Source organism: Falco cherrug, chromosome 5 (genome assembly GCF_023634085.1).
Source record: "Falco cherrug isolate bFalChe1 chromosome 5, bFalChe1.pri, whole genome shotgun sequence".
Lineage (NCBI taxonomy): Eukaryota > Metazoa > Chordata > Aves > Falconiformes > Falconidae > Falco > Falco cherrug.
In genome coordinates this window covers 94,947,068-94,968,150 of record NC_073701.1, presented here as the reverse complement: position 1 = coordinate 94,968,150, position 21,083 = coordinate 94,947,068, and positions in this window count along the sequence as shown.

Below are 21,083 nucleotides of genomic sequence, written 5' to 3'. Positions count from 1 at the left end.
ATTTTGGACTCGGCTGGTGACAAAATGTTCCAAACACACCCCCTGCACAACTCCACCGGGGAAGGTGCCAGGCAGGAGTTCTCTTAGTAGTTTTTACACTACCTTGGTAGGCATCTGAAAGGCACCACAAAAGTTGTTCTACCTGCTCTCTGGGCTGAGATGGGGAACCGCTGAATTTTGGACTCGGTTGGTGACAAAATGTTCCAAAAACACCCCATGCACAACTCCACCGGGGAAGGTGCCAGAAAGGAGTTCTCCTGGTAGTTTTTACACTACCTTGGTAGGCACCTGAAAGACACCACAAAAGTTTTTTCTTCCTGCTTTCTGGGCTGAGATGGGGAACCGCTGAATTTTGGACTCGGCTGGTGACAAAATGTTCCAAACACACCCCATGCACAACTCCACCGGGGAAGGTGCCAGACAAGAGTTCTCTTGATAGTTTTTACACTACCTTGGTAGGCACCTGAAAGACACCACAAAAGTTGTTTTACCTGCTTTCTGGGCTGAGATGGGGAACCGCTGAATTTTGGAGTCGGCCGGTGACAAAATTTTAATAAATACACCCCATGCACAACTCCACCGGGGAATGTGCCAGACAAGAGTTCTGTTGGAAGTTTTTACACTACCTTGGTAGGCAGCTGAAAGGCACCACAAAAGTTGTTCTACCTGCTTTCTGGGCTGAGATGGGGAACCGCTGAATTTTGGACTCGGCTGGTGACAAAATGTTCCAAACACACCCCCTGCACAACTCCACCGGGGAAGGTGCCACAAAGGAGTTCTCCTGGTAGTTTTTACACTACCTTGGTAGGCATCTGAAAGACACCACAAAAGTTGTTCTACCTGCTTTCTGGGCTGAGATGGGGAACAGCTGAATTTTGGACTCGGCTGGTGACAAAATGTTCCAAACACACCCCATGCACAACTCCACCGGGGAAGGTCCAGACAAGAGTTCTCCTAGTAGTTTTTACACTACCTTGGTAGGCACCTGAAAGACACCACAAAAGTTGTTTTACCTGCTTTCTGGGCTGAGATGGGGAACAGCTGAATTTTGGACTCGGCTGGTGACAAAATTTTAATAAATACACCCCATGCACAACTCCACTAGCGAAGGTGCCAGGAAGGAATTCTGTTGGTAGTTTTTACATTGCTCCGGTAGGCATCAAAAAGACACTACAAAAGTTGTTCTACCTGCTTTCTGGGCTGAGATGGGGAACCGCTGAATTTTGGAGTCGGCTGGTGACAAAATGTTCCAAACACACCCCATGCACAACTCCACCGGGGAAGGTGCCAGAAACGAGTTCTCCTGGTAGTTTTTACATTGCTCCGGTAGGCATCTGAAAGACACCACAAAAGTTGTTCTACCTGCTTTCTGGGCTGAGATGGGGAACAGCTGAATTTTGGACTCAGCCGGTGAAAAAATGTTCCAAACACACCCCCTGCACAACTCCACCGGGGAAGGTGCCAGAAAGGAGTTCTCCTGGTAGTTTTTACACTACCTTGGTAGGCACCTGAAAGACACCACAAAAGTTGTTTTACCTGCTTTCTGGGCTCAGATGGGGAACAGCTGAATTTTGGACTGCGCTGGTGACAAAATGTTCCAAACACACCCCATGCACAACTCCACCGGGGAAGGTGCCAGACAGGAGTTCTCCTGGTAGTTTTTACATTGCTCTGGTAGGCATCTGAAAGACACCACAAAAGTTGTTCTACCTGCTTTCTGGGCTGAGATGGGGAACCGCTGAATTTTGGAGTCGGCTGGTGACAAAATGTTCCAAACACACCCCATGCACAACTCCACCGGGGAAGGTGCCAAAGAGGAGTTCTCCTGGTAGTTTTTACATTGCTCTGGTAGGCATCTGAAAGACACCACAAAAGTTGTTCTACCTGCTTTCTGGGCTGAGATGGGGAACAGCTGAATTTTGGAGTCGGCCGGTGACAAAATGTTCCAAACACACCCCATGCACAACTCCACCGGGGAAGGTGCCAGACAGGAGTTCTCTTGATAGTTTTTACACTACCTTGATAGGCATTTGAAAGGCACCACAAAAGTTGTTCTACCTGCTTTCTGGGCTGAGATGGGGAACAGCTGAATTTTGGACTCGGCTGGTGACAAAATTTTAATAAATACACCCCATGCACAACTCCACTAGCGAAGGTGCCAGGAAGGAATTCTGTTGGTAGTTTTTACATTGCTCCGGTAGGCATCAAAAAGACACCACAATAGTTGTTCTACCTGCTCTCTGGACTGAGATGGGGAACCGCTGAATTTTGGAGTCGGCCGGTGACAAAATGTTCCAAACACATCCCATGCACAACTCCACCGGGGAAGGTGCCAGAGAGGAGTTCTCCTGGTAGTTTTTACATTGCTCCGGTAGGCATCTGAAAGACACCACAAAACTTGTTCTACCTGCTTTCTGGGCTGAGATGGGGAACAGCTGAATTTTGGACTCAGCCGGTGAAAAAATGTTCCAAACACACCCCCTGCACAACTCCACCGGGGAAGGTGCCAGAAAGGAGTTCTCCTGGTAGTTTTTACACTACCTTGGTAGGCATTTGAAAGACACCACAAAAGTTGTTTTACCTGCTTTCTGGGCTGAGATGGGAAACAGCTGAATTTTGGACTCGGCCGGTGACGAAATGTTCCAAACACACCCCATGCACAACTCCACTAGCGAAGGTCCAGACAAGAGTTCTCCTGGTAGTTTTTACACTACCTTGGTAGGCACCTGAAAGACACCACAAAAGTTGTTCTACCTGCTTTCTGGGCTGAGATGGGGAACAGCTGAATTTTGGACTCGGCTGGTGACAAAATTTTAATAAATACACCCCATGCACAACTCCACTAGCGAAGGTGCCAGGAAGGAATTCTGTTGGTAGTTTTTACATTGCTCCGGTAGGCATCAAAAAGACACTACAAAAGTTGTTCTACCTGCTTTATGGGCTGAGATGGGGAACCGCTGAATTTTGGACTCGGCTGGTGACAAAATTTATAAAATACACCCCATGCACAACTCCACCGGGGAAGGTGCCAGACAGGAGTTCTCCTGGTAGTTTTTACATTGCTCCGGTAGGCATCAAAAAGACACCACAAAAGTTGTTCTACCTGCTTTCTGGGCTGAGATGGGTAACCGCTGAATTTTGGACTCGGCTGGTGACAAAATTTTAATAAATACACCCCATGCACAACTCCACTAGCGAAGGTGCCAGGAAGGAATTCTGTTGGTAGTTTTTACATTGCTCCGGTAGGCATCAAAAAGACACCACAATAGTGGTTCTACCTGCTCTCTGGGCTGAGATGGGGAACCGCTGAATTTTGGAGTCGGCTGGTGACAAAATGTTCCAAACACATCCCATGCACAACTCCACCGGGGAAGGTGCCAGAGAGGAGTTCTCCTGGTAGTTTTTACATTGCTCCGGTAGGCATCTGAAAGACACCACAAAAGTTGTTCTACCTGCTTTCTGGGCTGAGATGGGGAACAGCTGAATTTTGGACTCGGCTGGTGACGAAATGTTCCAAACACACCCCATGCACAACTCCACCAGGGAAGGTCAAGACAAAAGTTCTCCTAGTAGTTTTTACACTACCTTGGTAGGCACCTGAAAGACACCACAAAAGTTGTTTTACCTGCTTTCTGGGCTGAGATGGGGAACAGCTGAATTTTGGAGTCGGCTGGTGACAAAATGTTCCAAACACACCCCCTGCACAACTCCACCGGGGAAGGTGCCAGAAAGGAGTTCTCCTGGTAGTTTTTACACTACCTTGGTAGGCATCTGAAAGACACCACAAAAGTTGTTCTACCTGCTTTCTGGGCTGAGATGGGGAACCGCTGAATTTTGGACTCGGCTGGTGACAAAATGTTCCAAACACACCCCATGCACAACTCCACCGGGGAAGGTGCCAGAAACGAGTTCTCCTGGTAGTTTTTACATTGCTCCGGTAGGCATCTGAAAGACACCACAAAAGTTGTTCTACCTGCTTTCTGGGCTGAGATGGGGAACAGCTGAATTTTGGAGTCGGCAGGTGACAAAATTTTAATAAATACACCCCATGCACAACTCCACTAGCGAAGGTGCCAGGAAGGAATTCTGTTGGTAGTTTTTACATTGCTCCGGTAGGCATCAAAAAGACACCACAAAAGTTGTTCTACCTGCTTTCTGGGCTGAGATGGGGAACAGCTGAATTTTGGACTCGGCCGGTGACAAAATGTTCCAAACACACCCCATGCACAACTCCACCGGGGAAGGTGCCAGACAGGAGTTCTCTTGATAGTTTTTACACTACCTTGGTAGGCATTTGAAAGGCACCACAAAAGTTGTTCTACCTGCTTTCTGGGCTGAGATGGGGAACAGCTGAATTTTGGACTCGGGTGGTGACAAAATTTTAATAAATACACCCCATGCACAACTCCACTAGCGAAGGTGCCAGGAAGGAATTCTGTTGGTAGTTTTTACATTGCTCCGGTAGGCATCAAAAAGACACCACAATAGTTGTTCTACCTGCTCTCTGGGCTGAGATGGGGAACCGCTGAATTTTGGAGTCGGCCGGTGACAAAATGTTCCAAACACATCCCATGCACAACTCCACCGGGGAAGGTGCCAGAGAGGAGTTCTCCTGGTAGTTTTTACATTGCTCCGGTAGGCATCTGAAAGACACCACAAAAGTTGTTCTACCTGCTTTCTGGGCTGAGATGGGGAACAGCTGAATTTTGTAGTCGGCCGGTGACAAAATGTTCCAAACACACCCCATGCACAACTCCACCGGGGAAGGTGCCAGACAGGAGTTCTCCTGGTAGTTTTTACACTACCTTGGTAGGCATCTGAAAGACACCACAAAAGTTGTTCTACCTGCTTTCTGGGCTGAGATGGGGAACCGCTGAATTTTGGACTCGGCTGGTGACAAAATGTTCCAAACACACCCCATGCACAACTCCACCGGGGAAGGTGCCAGACAGGAGTTCTCTCAGTAGTTTTTACACTACCATGGTAGGCACCTGAAAGGCACCACAAAAGTTGTTCTACCTGCTTTCTGGGCTGAGATGGGGAACCGCTGAAATTTATACTCGGCTGGTGACAAAATGTTCCAAACACACCCCCTGCACAACTCCACCGGGGAAGGTGCCAGACAAGAGTTCTCTTGATAGTTTTTACACTACCTTGGTAGGCACCTGAAAGACACCACAAAAGTTGTTTTACCTGCTTTCTGGGCTGAGATGGGGAACCGCTGAATTTTGGAGTCGGCCGGTGACAAAATTTTCAATAAATACACCCCATGCACAACTCCACCGGGGAATGTGCCAGACAAGAGTTCTGTTGGAAGTTTTTACACTACCTTGGTAGGCAGCTGAAAGGCACCACAAAAGTTGTTCTACCTGCTTTCTGGGCTGAGATGGGGAACCGCTGAATTTTGGACTCGGCTGGTGACAAAATGTTCCAAACACACCCCCTGCACAACTCCACCGGGGAAGGTGCCACAAAGGAGTTCTCCTGGTAGTTTTTACACTACCTTGGTAGGCATCTGAAAGACACCACAAAAGTTGTTCTACCTGCTTTCTGGGCTGAGATGGGGAACAGCTGAATTTTGGACTCGGCTGGTGACAAAATGTTCCAAACACACCCCATGCACAACTCCACCGGGGAAGGTCCAGACAAGAGTTCTCCTAGTAGTTTTTACACTACCTTGGTAGGCACCTGAAAGACACCACAAAAGTTGTTTTACCTGCTTTCTGGGCTGAGATGGGGAACAGCTGAATTTTGGACTCGGGTGGTGACAAAATTTTAATAAATACACCCCATGCACAACTCCACTAGCGAAGGTGCCAGGAAGGAATTCTGTTGGTAGTTTTTACATTGCTCCGGTAGGCATCAAAAAGACACTACAAAAGTTGTTCTACCTGCTTTCTGGGCTGAGATGGGGAACCGCTGAATTTTGGAGTCGGCTGGTGACAAAATGTTCCAAACACACCCCATGCACAACTCCACCGGGGAAGGTGCCAGAAACGAGTTCTCCTGGTAGTTTTTACATTGCTCCGGTAGGCATCTGAAAGACACCACAAAAGTTGTTCTACCTGCTTTCTGGGCTGAGATGGGGAACAGCTGAATTTTGGACTCAGCCGGTGAAAAAATGTTCCAAACACACCCCCTGCACAACTCCACCGGGGAAGGTGCCAGAAAGGAGTTCTCCTGGTAGTTTTTACACTACCTTGGTAGGCACCTGAAAGACACCACAAAAGTTGTTTTACCTGCTTTCTGGGCTCAGATGGGGAACAGCTGAATTTTGGACTGCGCTGGTGACAAAATGTTCCAAAGACACCCCATGCACAACTCCACCGGGGAAGGTGCCAGACTGGAGTTCTCCTGGTAGTTTTTACATTGCTCCGGTAGGCATCTGAAAGACACCACAAAAGTTGTTCTACCTGCTTTCTGGGCTGAGATGGGGAACCGCTGAATTTTGGACTCGGCTGGTGACAAAATGTTCCAAACACACCCCATGCACAACTCCACCGGGGAAGGTGCCAGAAACGAGTTCTCCTGGTAGTTTTTACATTGCTCCGGTAGGCATCTGAAAGACACCACAAAAGTTGTTCTACCTGCTTTCTGGGCTGAGATGGGGAACCGCTGAATTTTGGACTCGGCTGCTGACAAAATTTTAATAAATACACCCCATGCACAACTCCACTAGCGAAGGTGCCAGGAAGGAATTCTGTTGGTAGTTTTTACATTGCTCCGGTAGGCATCAAAAAGACACCACAAAAGTTGTTCTACCTGCTTTCTGGGCTGAGATGGGGAACAGCTGAATTTTGGACTCGGCCGGTGACAAAATGTTCCAAACACACCCCATGCACAACTCCACCGGGGAAGGTGCCAGACAGGAGTTCTCTTGATAGTTTTTACACTACCTTGGTAGGCATTTGAAAGGCACCACAAAAGTTGTTCTACCTGCTTTCTGGGCTGAGATGGGGAACAGCTGAATTTTGGACTCGGCTGGTGACAAAATTTTAATAAATACACCCCATGCACAACTCCACTAGCGAAGGTGCCAGGAAGGAATTCTGTTGGTAGTTTTTACATTGCTCCGGTAGGCATCAAAAAGACACCACAAAAGTTGTTCTACCTGCTTTCTGGGCTGAGATGGGGAACCGCTGAATTTTGGACTCAGCCGGTGAAAAAATGTTCCAAACACACCCCCTGCACAACTCCACCGGGGAAGGTGCCAGAAAGGAGTTCTCCTGGTAGTTTTTACACTACCTTGGTAGGCACCTGAAAGACACCACAAAAGTTGTTTTACCTGCTTTCTGGGCTCAGATGGGGAACAGCTGAATTTTGGACTGCGCTGGTGACAAAATGTTCCAAAGACACCCCATGCACAACTCCACCGGGGAAGGTGCCAGACTGGAGTTCTCCTGGTAGTTTTTACATTGCTCCGGTAGGCATCTGAAAGACACCACAAAAGTTGTTCTACCTGCTTTCTGGGCTGAGATGGGGAACAGCTGAATTTTGGAGTCGGCTGGTGACAAAATGTTCCAAACACACCCCATGCACAACTCCACCGGGGAAGGTGCCAGACAGGAGTTCTCTTGATAGTTTTTACACTACCTTGATAGGCATTTGAAAGGCACCACAAAAGTTGTTCTACCTGCTTTCTGGGCTGAGATGGGGAACAGCTGAATTTTGGACTCGGCTGGTGACAAAATTTTAATAAATACACCCCATGCACAACTCCACTAGCGAAGGTGCCAGGAAGGAATTCTGTTGGTAGTTTTTACATTGCTCCGGTAGGCATCAAAAAGACACCACAATAGTTGTTCTACCTGCTTTCTGGACTGAGATGGGGAACCGCTGAATTTTGGAGTCGGCCGGTGACAAAATGTTCCAAACACATCCCATGCACAACTCCACCGGGGAAGGTGCCAGAGAGGAGTTCTCCTGGTAGTTTTTACATTGCTCCGGTAGGCATCTGAAAGACACCACAAAAGTTGTTCTACCTGCTTTCTGGGCTGAGATGGGGAACAGCTGAATTTTGGACTCAGCCGGTGAAAAAATGTTCCAAACACACCCCCTGCACAACTCCACCGGGGAAGGTGCCAGAAAGGAGTTCTCCTGGTAGTTTTTACACTACCTTGGTAGGCATTTGAAAGACACCACAAAAGTTGTTTTACCTGCTTTCTGGGCTGAGATGGGGAACAGCTGAATTTTGGACTCGGCCGGTGACGAAATGTTCCAAACACACCCCATGCACAACTCCACCAGGGAAGGTCCAGACAAGAGTTCTCCTGGTAGTTTTTACACTACCTTGGTAGGCACCTGAAAGACACCACAAAAGTTTTTTCTTCCTGCTTTCTGGGCTGAGATGGGGAACCGCTGAATTTTGGACTCGGCTGGTGACAAAATGTTCCAAACACACCCCATGCACAACTCCACCGGGGAAGGTGCCAGACAAGAGTTCTCTTGATAGTTTTTACACTACCTTGGTAGGCATTTGAAAGGCACCACAAAAGTTGTTCTACCTGCTTTCTGGGCTGAGATGGGGAACAGCTGAATTTTGGACTCGGCTGGTGACAAAATTTTAATAAATACACCCCATGCACAACTCCACCGGGGAAGGTGCCAGACAGGAGTTCTCCTGGTAGTTTTTACATTGCTCCGGTAGGCATCTGAAAGACACCACAAAAGTTGTTCTACCTGCTTTCTGGGCTGAGATGGGGAACCGCTGAATTTTGGACTCGGCTGGTGACAAAATGTTCCAAACACACCCCCTGCACAACTCCACCGGGGAAGGTGCCAGGCAGGAGTTCTCTTAGTAGTTTTTACACTACCTTGGTAGGCATCTGAAAGGCACCACAAAAGTTGTTCTACCTGCTCTCTGGGCTGAGATGGGGAACCGCTGAATTTTGGACTCGGTTGGTGACAAAATGTTCCAAAAACACCCCATGCACAACTCCACCGGGGAAGGTGCCAGAAAGGAGTTCTCCTGGTAGTTTTTACATTGCTCCGGTAGGCATCTGAAAGACACCACAAAAGTTGTTCTACCTGCTTTCTGGGCTGAGATGGGGAACAGCTGAATTTTGGAGTCGGCCGGTGACAAAATGTTCCAAACACACCCCATGCACAACTCCACCGGGGAAGGTGCCAGACAGGAGTTCTCTTGATAGTTTTTACACTACCTTGGTAGGCATTTGAAAGGCACCACAAAAGTTGTTCTACCTGCTTTCTGGGCTGAGATGGGGAACAGCTGAATTTTGGACTCGGCTGGTGACAAAATTTTAATAAATACACCCCATGCACAACTCCACTAGCGAAGGTGCCAGGAAGGAATTCTGTTGGTAGTTTTTACATTGCTCCGGTAGGCATCAAAAAGACACTACAAAAGTTGTTCTACCTGCTTTCTGGGCTGAGATGGGGAACCGCTGAATTTTGGAGTCGGCTGGTGACAAAATGTTCCAAACACACCCCATGCACAACTCCACCGGGGAAGGTCCAGACAAGAGTTCTCCTAGTAGTTTTTACACTACCTTGGTAGGCACCTGAAAGACACCACAAAAGTTGTTTTACCTGCTTTCTGGGCTGAGATGGGGAACAGCTGAATTTTGGACTCGGCTGGTGACAAAATTTTAATAAATACACCCCATGCACAACTCCACTAGCGAAGGTGCCAGGAAGGAATTCTGTTGGTAGTTTTTACATTGCTCCGGTAGGCATCAAAAAGACACTACAAAAGTTGTTCTACCTGCTTTCTGGGCTGAGATGGGGAACCGCTGAATTTTGGAGTCGGCTGGTGACAAAATGTTCCAAACACACCCCATGCACAACTCCACCGGGGAAGGTGCCAGAAACGAGTTCTCCTGGTAGTTTTTACATTGCTCCGGTAGGCATCTGAAAGACACCACAAAAGTTGTTCTACCTGCTTTCTGGGCTGAGATGGGGAACAGCTGAATTTTGGACTCAGCCGGTGAAAAAATGTTCCAAACACACCCCCTGCACAACTCCACCGGGGAAGGTGCCAGAAAGGAGTTCTCCTGGTAGTTTTTACACTACCTTGGTAGGCACCTGAAAGACACCACAAAAGTTGTTTTACCTGCTTTCTGGGCTCAGATGGGGAACAGCTGAATTTTGGACTGCGCTGGTGACAAAATGTTCCAAACACACCCCATGCACAACTCCACCGGGGAAGGTGCCAGACAGGAGTTCTCCTGGTAGTTTTTACATTGCTCTGGTAGGCATCTGAAAGACACCACAAAAGTTGTTCTACCTGCTTTCTGGGCTGAGATGGGGAACCGCTGAATTTTGGAGTCGGCTGGTGACAAAATGTTCCAAACACACCCCATGCACAACTCCACCGGGGAAGGTGCCAAAGAGGAGTTCTCCTGGTAGTTTTTACATTGCTCTGGTAGGCATCTGAAAGACACCACAAAAGTTGTTCTACCTGCTTTCTGGGCTGAGATGGGGAACAGCTGAATTTTGGAGTCGGCCGGTGACAAAATGTTCCAAACACACCCCATGCACAACTCCACCGGGGAAGGTGCCAGACAGGAGTTCTCTTGATAGTTTTTACACTACCTTGATAGGCATTTGAAAGGCACCACAAAAGTTGTTCTACCTGCTTTCTGGGCTGAGATGGGGAACAGCTGAATTTTGGACTCGGCTGGTGACAAAATTTTAATAAATACACCCCATGCACAACTCCACTAGCGAAGGTGCCAGGAAGGAATTCTGTTGGTAGTTTTTACATTGCTCCGGTAGGCATCAAAAAGACACCACAATAGTTGTTCTACCTGCTCTCTGGACTGAGATGGGGAACCGCTGAATTTTGGAGTCGGCCGGTGACAAAATGTTCCAAACACATCCCATGCACAACTCCACCGGGGAAGGTGCCAGAGAGGAGTTCTCCTGGTAGTTTTTACATTGCTCCGGTAGGCATCTGAAAGACACCACAAAACTTGTTCTACCTGCTTTCTGGGCTGAGATGGGGAACAGCTGAATTTTGGACTCAGCCGGTGAAAAAATGTTCCAAACACACCCCCTGCACAACTCCACCGGGGAAGGTGCCAGAAAGGAGTTCTCCTGGTAGTTTTTACACTACCTTGGTAGGCATTTGAAAGACACCACAAAAGTTGTTTTACCTGCTTTCTGGGCTGAGATGGGAAACAGCTGAATTTTGGACTCGGCCGGTGACGAAATGTTCCAAACACACCCCATGCACAACTCCACTAGCGAAGGTCCAGACAAGAGTTCTCCTGGTAGTTTTTACACTACCTTGGTAGGCACCTGAAAGACACCACAAAAGTTGTTCTACCTGCTTTCTGGGCTGAGATGGGGAACAGCTGAATTTTGGACTCGGCTGGTGACAAAATTTTAATAAATACACCCCATGCACAACTCCACTAGCGAAGGTGCCAGGAAGGAATTCTGTTGGTAGTTTTTACATTGCTCCGGTAGGCATCAAAAAGACACTACAAAAGTTGTTCTACCTGCTTTATGGGCTGAGATGGGGAACCGCTGAATTTTGGACTCGGCTGGTGACAAAATTTATAAAATACACCCCATGCACAACTCCACCGGGGAAGGTGCCAGACAGGAGTTCTCCTGGTAGTTTTTACATTGCTCCGGTAGGCATCAAAAAGACACCACAAAAGTTGTTCTACCTGCTTTCTGGGCTGAGATGGGTAACCGCTGAATTTTGGACTCGGCTGGTGACAAAATTTTAATAAATACACCCCATGCACAACTCCACTAGCGAAGGTGCCAGGAAGGAATTCTGTTGGTAGTTTTTACATTGCTCCGGTAGGCATCAAAAAGACACCACAATAGTGGTTCTACCTGCTCTCTGGGCTGAGATGGGGAACCGCTGAATTTTGGAGTCGGCTGGTGACAAAATGTTCCAAACACATCCCATGCACAACTCCACCGGGGAAGGTGCCAGAGAGGAGTTCTCCTGGTAGTTTTTACATTGCTCCGGTAGGCATCTGAAAGACACCACAAAAGTTGTTCTACCTGCTTTCTGGGCTGAGATGGGGAACAGCTGAATTTTGGACTCGGCTGGTGACGAAATGTTCCAAACACACCCCATGCACAACTCCACCAGGGAAGGTCAAGACAAAAGTTCTCCTAGTAGTTTTTACACTACCTTGGTAGGCACCTGAAAGACACCACAAAAGTTGTTTTACCTGCTTTCTGGGCTGAGATGGGGAACAGCTGAATTTTGGAGTCGGCTGGTGACAAAATGTTCCAAACACACCCCCTGCACAACTCCACCGGGGAAGGTGCCAGAAAGGAGTTCTCCTGGTAGTTTTTACACTACCTTGGTAGGCATCTGAAAGACACCACAAAAGTTGTTCTACCTGCTTTCTGGGCTGAGATGGGGAACCGCTGAATTTTGGACTCGGCTGGTGACAAAATGTTCCAAACACACCCCATGCACAACTCCACCGGGGAAGGTGCCAGAAACGAGTTCTCCTGGTAGTTTTTACATTGCTCCGGTAGGCATCTGAAAGACACCACAAAAGTTGTTCTACCTGCTTTCTGGGCTGAGATGGGGAACAGCTGAATTTTGGAGTCGGCAGGTGACAAAATTTTAATAAATACACCCCATGCACAACTCCACTAGCGAAGGTGCCAGGAAGGAATTCTGTTGGTAGTTTTTACATTGCTCCGGTAGGCATCAAAAAGACACCACAAAAGTTGTTCTACCTGCTTTCTGGGCTGAGATGGGGAACAGCTGAATTTTGGACTCGGCCGGTGACAAAATGTTCCAAACACACCCCATGCACAACTCCACCGGGGAAGGTGCCAGACAGGAGTTCTCTTGATAGTTTTTACACTACCTTGGTAGGCATTTGAAAGGCACCACAAAAGTTGTTCTACCTGCTTTCTGGGCTGAGATGGGGAACAGCTGAATTTTGGACTCGGGTGGTGACAAAATTTTAATAAATACACCCCATGCACAACTCCACTAGCGAAGGTGCCAGGAAGGAATTCTGTTGGTAGTTTTTACATTGCTCCGGTAGGCATCAAAAAGACACCACAATAGTTGTTCTACCTGCTCTCTGGGCTGAGATGGGGAACCGCTGAATTTTGGAGTCGGCCGGTGACAAAATGTTCCAAACACATCCCATGCACAACTCCACCGGGGAAGGTGCCAGAGAGGAGTTCTCCTGGTAGTTTTTACATTGCTCCGGTAGGCATCTGAAAGACACCACAAAAGTTGTTCTACCTGCTTTCTGGGCTGAGATGGGGAACAGCTGAATTTTGTAGTCGGCCGGTGACAAAATGTTCCAAACACACCCCATGCACAACTCCACCGGGGAAGGTGCCAGACAGGAGTTCTCCTGGTAGTTTTTACACTACCTTGGTAGGCATCTGAAAGACACCACAAAAGTTGTTCTACCTGCTTTCTGGGCTGAGATGGGGAACCGCTGAATTTTGGACTCGGCTGGTGACAAAATGTTCCAAACACACCCCATGCACAACTCCACCGGGGAAGGTGCCAGACAGGAGTTCTCTCAGTAGTTTTTACACTACCATGGTAGGCACCTGAAAGGCACCACAAAAGTTGTTCTACCTGCTTTCTGGGCTGAGATGGGGAACCGCTGAAATTTATACTCGGCTGGTGACAAAATGTTCCAAACACACCCCCTGCACAACTCCACCGGGGAAGGTGCCAGACAAGAGTTCTCTTGATAGTTTTTACACTACCTTGGTAGGCACCTGAAAGACACCACAAAAGTTGTTTTACCTGCTTTCTGGGCTGAGATGGGGAACCGCTGAATTTTGGAGTCGGCCGGTGACAAAATTTTAATAAATACACCCCATGCACAACTCCACCGGGGAATGTGCCAGACAAGAGTTCTGTTGGAAGTTTTTACACTACCTTGGTAGGCAGCTGAAAGGCACCACAAAAGTTGTTCTACCTGCTTTCTGGGCTGAGATGGGGAACCGCTGAATTTTGGACTCGGCTGGTGACAAAACGTTCCAAACACACCCCCTGCACAACTCCACCGGGGAAGGTGCCACAAAGGAGTTCTCCTGGTAGTTTTTACACTACCTTGGTAGGCATCTGAAAGACACCACAAAAGTTGTTCTACCTGCTTTCTGGGCTGAGATGGGGAACAGCTGAATTTTGGACTCGGCTGGTGACAAAATGTTCCAAACACACCCCATGCACAACTCCACCGGGGAAGGTCCAGACAAGAGTTCTCCTAGTAGTTTTTACACTACCTTGGTAGGCACCTGAAAGACACCACAAAAGTTGTTTTACCTGCTTTCTGGGCTGAGATGGGGAACAGCTGAATTTTGGACTCGGGTGGTGACAAAATTTTAATAAATACACCCCATGCACAACTCCACTAGCGAAGGTGCCAGGAAGGAATTCTGTTGGTAGTTTTTACATTGCTCCGGTAGGCATCAAAAAGACACTACAAAAGTTGTTCTACCTGCTTTCTGGGCTGAGATGGGGAACCGCTGAATTTTGGAGTCGGCTGGTGACAAAATGTTCCAAACACACCCCATGCACAACTCCACCGGGGAAGGTGCCAGAAACGAGTTCTCCTGGTAGTTTTTACATTGCTCCGGTAGGCATCTGAAAGACACCACAAAAGTTGTTCTACCTGCTTTCTGGGCTGAGATGGGGAACAGCTGAATTTTGGACTCAGCCGGTGAAAAAATGTTCCAAACACACCCCCTGCACAACTCCACCGGGGAAGGTGCCAGAAAGGAGTTCTCCTGGTAGTTTTTACACTACCTTGGTAGGCACCTGAAAGACACCACAAAAGTTGTTTTACCTGCTTTCTGGGCTCAGATGGGGAACAGCTGAATTTTGGACTGCGCTGGTGACAAAATGTTCCAAAGACACCCCATGCACAACTCCACCGGGGAAGGTGCCAGACTGGAGTTCTCCTGGTAGTTTTTACATTGCTCCGGTAGGCATCTGAAAGACACCACAAAAGTTGTTCTACCTGCTTTCTGGGCTGAGATGGGGAACCGCTGAATTTTGGACTCGGCTGGTGACAAAATGTTCCAAACACACCCCATGCACAACTCCACCGGGGAAGGTGCCAGAAACGAGTTCTCCTGGTAGTTTTTACATTGCTCCGGTAGGCATCTGAAAGACACCACAAAAGTTGTTCTACCTGCTTTCTGGGCTGAGATGGGGAACCGCTGAATTTTGGACTCGGCTGCTGACAAAATTTTAATAAATACACCCCATGCACAACTCCACTAGCGAAGGTGCCAGGAAGGAATTCTGTTGGTAGTTTTTACATTGCTCCGGTAGGCATCAAAAAGACACCACAAAAGTTGTTCTACCTGCTTTCTGGGCTGAGATGGGGAACAGCTGAATTTTGGACTCGGCCGGTGACAAAATGTTCCAAACACACCCCATGCACAACTCCACCGGGGAAGGTGCCAGACAGGAGTTCTCTTGATAGTTTTTACACTACCTTGGTAGGCATTTGAAAGGCACCACAAAAGTTGTTCTACCTGCTTTCTGGGCTGAGATGGGGAACAGCTGAATTTTGGACTCGGCTGGTGACAAAATTTTAATAAATACACCCCATGCACAACTCCACTAGCGAAGGTGCCAGGAAGGAATTCTGTTGGTAGTTTTTACATTGCTCCGGTAGGCATCAAAAAGACACCACAAAAGTTGTTCTACCTGCTTTCTGGGCTGAGATGGGGAACCGCTGAATTTTGGACTCAGCCGGTGAAAAAATGTTCCAAACACACCCCCTGCACAACTCCACCGGGGAAGGTGCCAGAAAGGAGTTCTCCTGGTAGTTTTTACACTACCTTGGTAGGCACCTGAAAGACACCACAAAAGTTGTTTTACCTGCTTTCTGGGCTCAGATGGGGAACAGCTGAATTTTGGACTGCGCTGGTGACAAAATGTTCCAAAGACACCCCATGCACAACTCCACCGGGGAAGGTGCCAGACTGGAGTTCTCCTGGTAGTTTTTACATTGCTCCGGTAGGCATCTGAAAGACACCACAAAAGTTGTTCTACCTGCTTTCTGGGCTGAGATGGGGAACAGCTGAATTTTGGAGTCGGCTGGTGACAAAATGTTCCAAACACACCCCATGCACAACTCCACCGGGGAAGGTGCCAGACAGGAGTTCTCTTGATAGTTTTTACACTACCTTGATAGGCATTTGAAAGGCACCACAAAAGTTGTTCTACCTGCTTTCTGGGCTGAGATGGGGAACAGCTGAATTTTGGACTCGGCTGGTGACAAAATTTTAATAAATACACCCCATGCACAACTCCACTAGCGAAGGTGCCAGGAAGGAATTCTGTTGGTAGTTTTTACATTGCTCCGGTAGGCATCAAAAAGACACCACAATAGTTGTTCTACCTGCTTTCTGGACTGAGATGGGGAACCGCTGAATTTTGGAGTCGGCCGGTGACAAAATGTTCCAAACACATCCCATGCACAACTCCACCGGGGAAGGTGCCAGAGAGGAGTTCTCCTGGTAGTTTTTACATTGCTCCGGTAGGCATCTGAAAGACACCACAAAAGTTGTTCTACCTGCTTTCTGGGCTGAGATGGGGAACAGCTGAATTTTGGACTCAGCCGGTGAAAAAATGTTCCAAACACACCCCCTGCACAACTCCACCGGGGAAGGTGCCAGAAAGGAGTTCTCCTGGTAGTTTTTACACTACATTGGTAGGCATTTGAAAGACACCACAAAAGTTGTTTTACCTGCTTTCTGGGCTGAGATGGGGAACAGCTGAATTTTGGACTCGGCCGGTGACGAAATGTTCCAAACACACCCCATGCACAACTCCACCAGGGAAGGTCCAGACAAGAGTTCTCCTGGTAGTTTTTACACTACCTTGGTAGGCACCTGAAAGACACCACAAAAGTTGTTCTACCTGCTTTCTGGGCTGAGATGGGGAACAGCTGAATTTTGGACTCGGCTGGTGACAAAATTTTAATAAATACACCCCCTGCACAACTCCACTAGCGAAGGTGCCAGGAAGGAATTCTGTTGGTAGTTTTTACATTGCTCCGGTAGGCATCAAAAAGACACTACAAAAGTTGTTCTACCTGCTTTCTGGGCTGAGATGGGGAACCGCTGAATTTTGGACTCGGCTGGTGACAAAATTTATAAAATACACCCCATGCACAACTCCACCGGGGAAGGTGCCAGACAGGAGTTCTCCTGGTAGTTTTTACATTGCTCCGGTAGGCATCAAAAAGACACCACAAAAGTTGTTCTACCTGCTTTCTGGGCTGAGATGGGGAACAGCTGAATTTTGGAGTCGGCTGGTGACAAAATTTTAATAAATACACCCCATGCACAACTCCACTAGCGAAGGTGCCAGGAAGGAATTCTGTTGGTAGTTTTTACATTGCTCCGGTAGGCATCAAAAAGACACTACAAAAGTTGTTCTACCTGCTTTATGGGCTGAGATGGGGAACCGCTGAATTTTGGACTCGGCTGGTGACAAAATTTATAAAATACACCCCATGCACAACTCCACCGGGGAAGGTGCCAGACAGGAGTTCTCCTGGTAGTTTTTACATTGCTCCGGTAGGCATCAAAAAGACACCACAATAGTGGTTCTACCTGCTCTCTGGGCTGAGATGGGGAACCGCTGAATTTTGGAGTCGGCTGGTGACAAAATGTTCCAAACACATCCCATGCACAACTCCACCGGGGAAGGTGCCAGAGAGGAGTTCTCCTGGTAGTTTTTACATTGCTCCGGTAGGCATCTGAAAGACACCACAAAAGTTGTTCTACCTGCTTTCTGGGCTGAGATGGGGAACAGCTGAATTTTGGACTCGGCTGGTGACGAAATGTTCCAAACACACCCCATGCACAACTCCACCAGGGAAGGTCAAGACAAGAGTTCTCCTAGTAGTTTTTACACTACCTTGGTAGGCACCTGAAAGACACCACAAAAGTTGTTTTACCTGCTTTCTGGGCTGAGATGGGGAACAGCTGAATTTTGGAGTCGGCTGGTGACAAAATGTTCCAAACACACCCCCTGCACAACTCCACCGGGGAAGGTGCCAGACAGGAGTTCTCTTAGTAGTTTTTACACTACCTTGGTAGGCACCTGAAAGACACCACAAAAGTTGTTCTACCTGCTTTCTGGGCTGAGATGGGGAACCGCTGAATTTTGGACTCGGCCGGTGACAAAATGTTCCAAACACACCCCATGCACAACTCCACCGGGGAAGGTGCCAGAAAGGAGTTCTCCTGGTAGTTTTTACATTGCTCCGGTAGGCATCTGAAAGACACCACAAAAGTTGTTCTACCTGCTTTCTGGGCTGAGATGGGGAACAGCTGAATTTTGGAGTCGGCTGGTGACAAAATGTTCCAAACACACCCCATGCACAACTCCACCGGGGAAGGTGCCAGACAGGAGTTCTCTTGATAGTTTTTACACTACCTTGGTAGGCATTTGAAAGGCACCACAAAAGTTGTTCTACCTGCTTTCTGGGCTGAGATGGGGAACCGCTGAATTTTGGAGTCGGCCGGTGACAAAATGTTCCAAACACATCCCATGCACAACTCCACCGGGGAAGGTGCCAGAGAGGAGTTCTCCTGGTAGTTTTTACACTACCTTGGTAGGCATTTGAAAGACACCACAAAAGTTGTTTTACCTGCTTTCTGGGCTGAGATGGGGAACAGCTGAATTTTGGACTCGGCCGGTGACGAAATGTTCCAAACACACCCCATGCACAACTCCACCAGGGAAGGTCCAGACAAGAGTTCTCCTGGTAGTTTTTACACTACCTTGGTAGGCACCTGAAAGACACCACAAAAGTTGTTTTACCTCCTTTCTGGGCTGAGATGGGGAACAGCTGAATTTTGGACTCGGGTGGTGACAAAATTTTAATAAATACACCCCATGCACAACTCCACTAGCGAAGGTGCCAGGAAGGAATTCTGTTGGTAGTTTTTACATTGCTCCGGTAGGCATCAAAAAGACACTACAAAAGTTGTTCTACCTGCTTTCTGGGCTGAGATGGGGAACCGCTGAATTTTGGAGTCGGCTGGTGACAAAATGTTCCAAACACACCCCATGCACAACTCCACCGGGGAAGGTGCCAGAAACGAGTTCTCCTGGTAGTTTTTACATTGCTCCGGTAGGCATCTGAAAGACACCACAAAAGTTGTTCTACCTGCTTTCTGGGCTGAGATGGGGAACAGCTGAATTTTGGACTCAGCCAGTGAAAAAATGTTCCAAACACACCCCCTGCACAACTCCACCGGGGAAGGTGCCAGACAGGAGTTCTCCTGGTAGTTTTTACACTACCTTGGTAGGCATCTGAAAGACACCACAAAAGTTGTTCTACCTGCTTTCTGGGCTGAGATGGGGAACAGCTGAATTTTGGACTGCGCTGGTGACAAAATGTTCCAAAGACACCCCATGCACAACTCCACCGGGGAAGGTGCCAGACTGGAGTTCTCCTGGTAGTTTTTACATTGCTCCGGTAGGCATCTGAAAGACACCACAAAAGTTGTTCTACCTGCTTTCTGGGCTGAGATGGGGAACCGCTGAATTTTGGAGTCGGCTGGTGACAAAATGTTCCAAACACACCCCATGCACAACTCCACCGGGGAAGGTGCCAGAGAGGAGTTCTCCTGGTAGTTTTTACATTGCTCCGGTAGGCATCTGAAAGACACCACAAAAGTTGTTCTACCTGCTTTCTGGGCTGAGATGGGGAACAGCTGAATTTTGGAGTCGGCTGGTGACAAAATGTTCCAAACACACCCCATGCACAACTCCACCGGGGAAGGTGCCAGACAGGAGTTCTCTTGATAGTTTTTACACTACCTTGATAGGCATTTGAAAGGCACCACAAAAGTTGTTCTACCTGCTTTCTGGGCTGAGATGGGGAACAGCTGAATTTTGGACTCGGCTGGTGACAAAATTTTAATAAATACACCCCATGCACAACTCCACTAGCGAAGGTGCCAGGAAGGAATTCTGTTGGTAGTTTTTACATTGCTCCGGTAGGCATCAAAAAGACACCACAATAGTTGTTCTACCTGCTTTCTGGACTGAGATGGGGAACCGCTGAATTTTGGAGTCGGCCGGTGACAAAATGTTCCAAACACATCCCATGCACAACTCCACCGGGGAAGGTGCCAGAGAGGAGTTCTCCTGGTAGTTTTTACATTGCTCCGGTAGGCATCTGAAAGGCACCACAAAAGTTGTTCTACCTGCTTTCTGGGCTGAGATGGGGAACAGCTGAATTTTGGACTCAGCCAGTGAAAAAATGTTCCAAACACACCCCCTGCACAACTCCACCGGGGAAGGTGCCAGACAGGAGTTCTCCTGGTAGTTTTTACACTACCTTGGTAGGCATCTGAAAGACACCACAAAAGTTGTTCTACCTGCTTTCTGGGCTGAGATGGGGAACAGCTGAATTTTGGACTGCGCTGGTGACAAAATGTTCCAAAGACACCCCATGCACAACTCCACCGGGGAAGGTGCCAGACTGGAGTTCTCCTGGTAGTTTTTACATTGCTCCGGTAGGCATCTGAAAGACACCACAAAAGTTGTTCTACCTGCTTTCTGGGCTGAGATGGGGAACCGCTGAATTTTGGAGTCGGCTGGTGACAAAATGTTCCAAACACACCCCATGCACAACTCCACCGGGGAAGGTGCCAGAGAGGAGTTCTCCTGGTAGTTTTTACATTGCTCCGGTAGGCATCTGAAAGACACCACAAAAGTTGTTCTACCTGCTTTCTGGGCTGAGATGGGGAACAGCTGAATTTTGGAGTCGGCTGGTGACAAAATGTTCCAAACACACCCCATGCACAACTCCACCGGGGAAGGTGCCAGACAGGAGTTCTCTTGATAGTTTTTACACTACCTTGATAGGCATTTGAAAGGCACCACAAAAGTTGTTCTACCTGCTTTCTGGGCTGAGATGGGGAACAGCTGAATTTTGGACTCGGCTGGTGACAAAATTTTAATAAATACACCCCATGCACAACTCCACTAGCGAAGGTGCCAGGAAGGAATTCTGTTGGTAGTTTTTACATTGCTCCGGTAGGCATCAAAAAGACACCACAATAGTTGTTCTACCTGCTTTCTGGACTGAGATGGGGAACCGCTGAATTTTGGA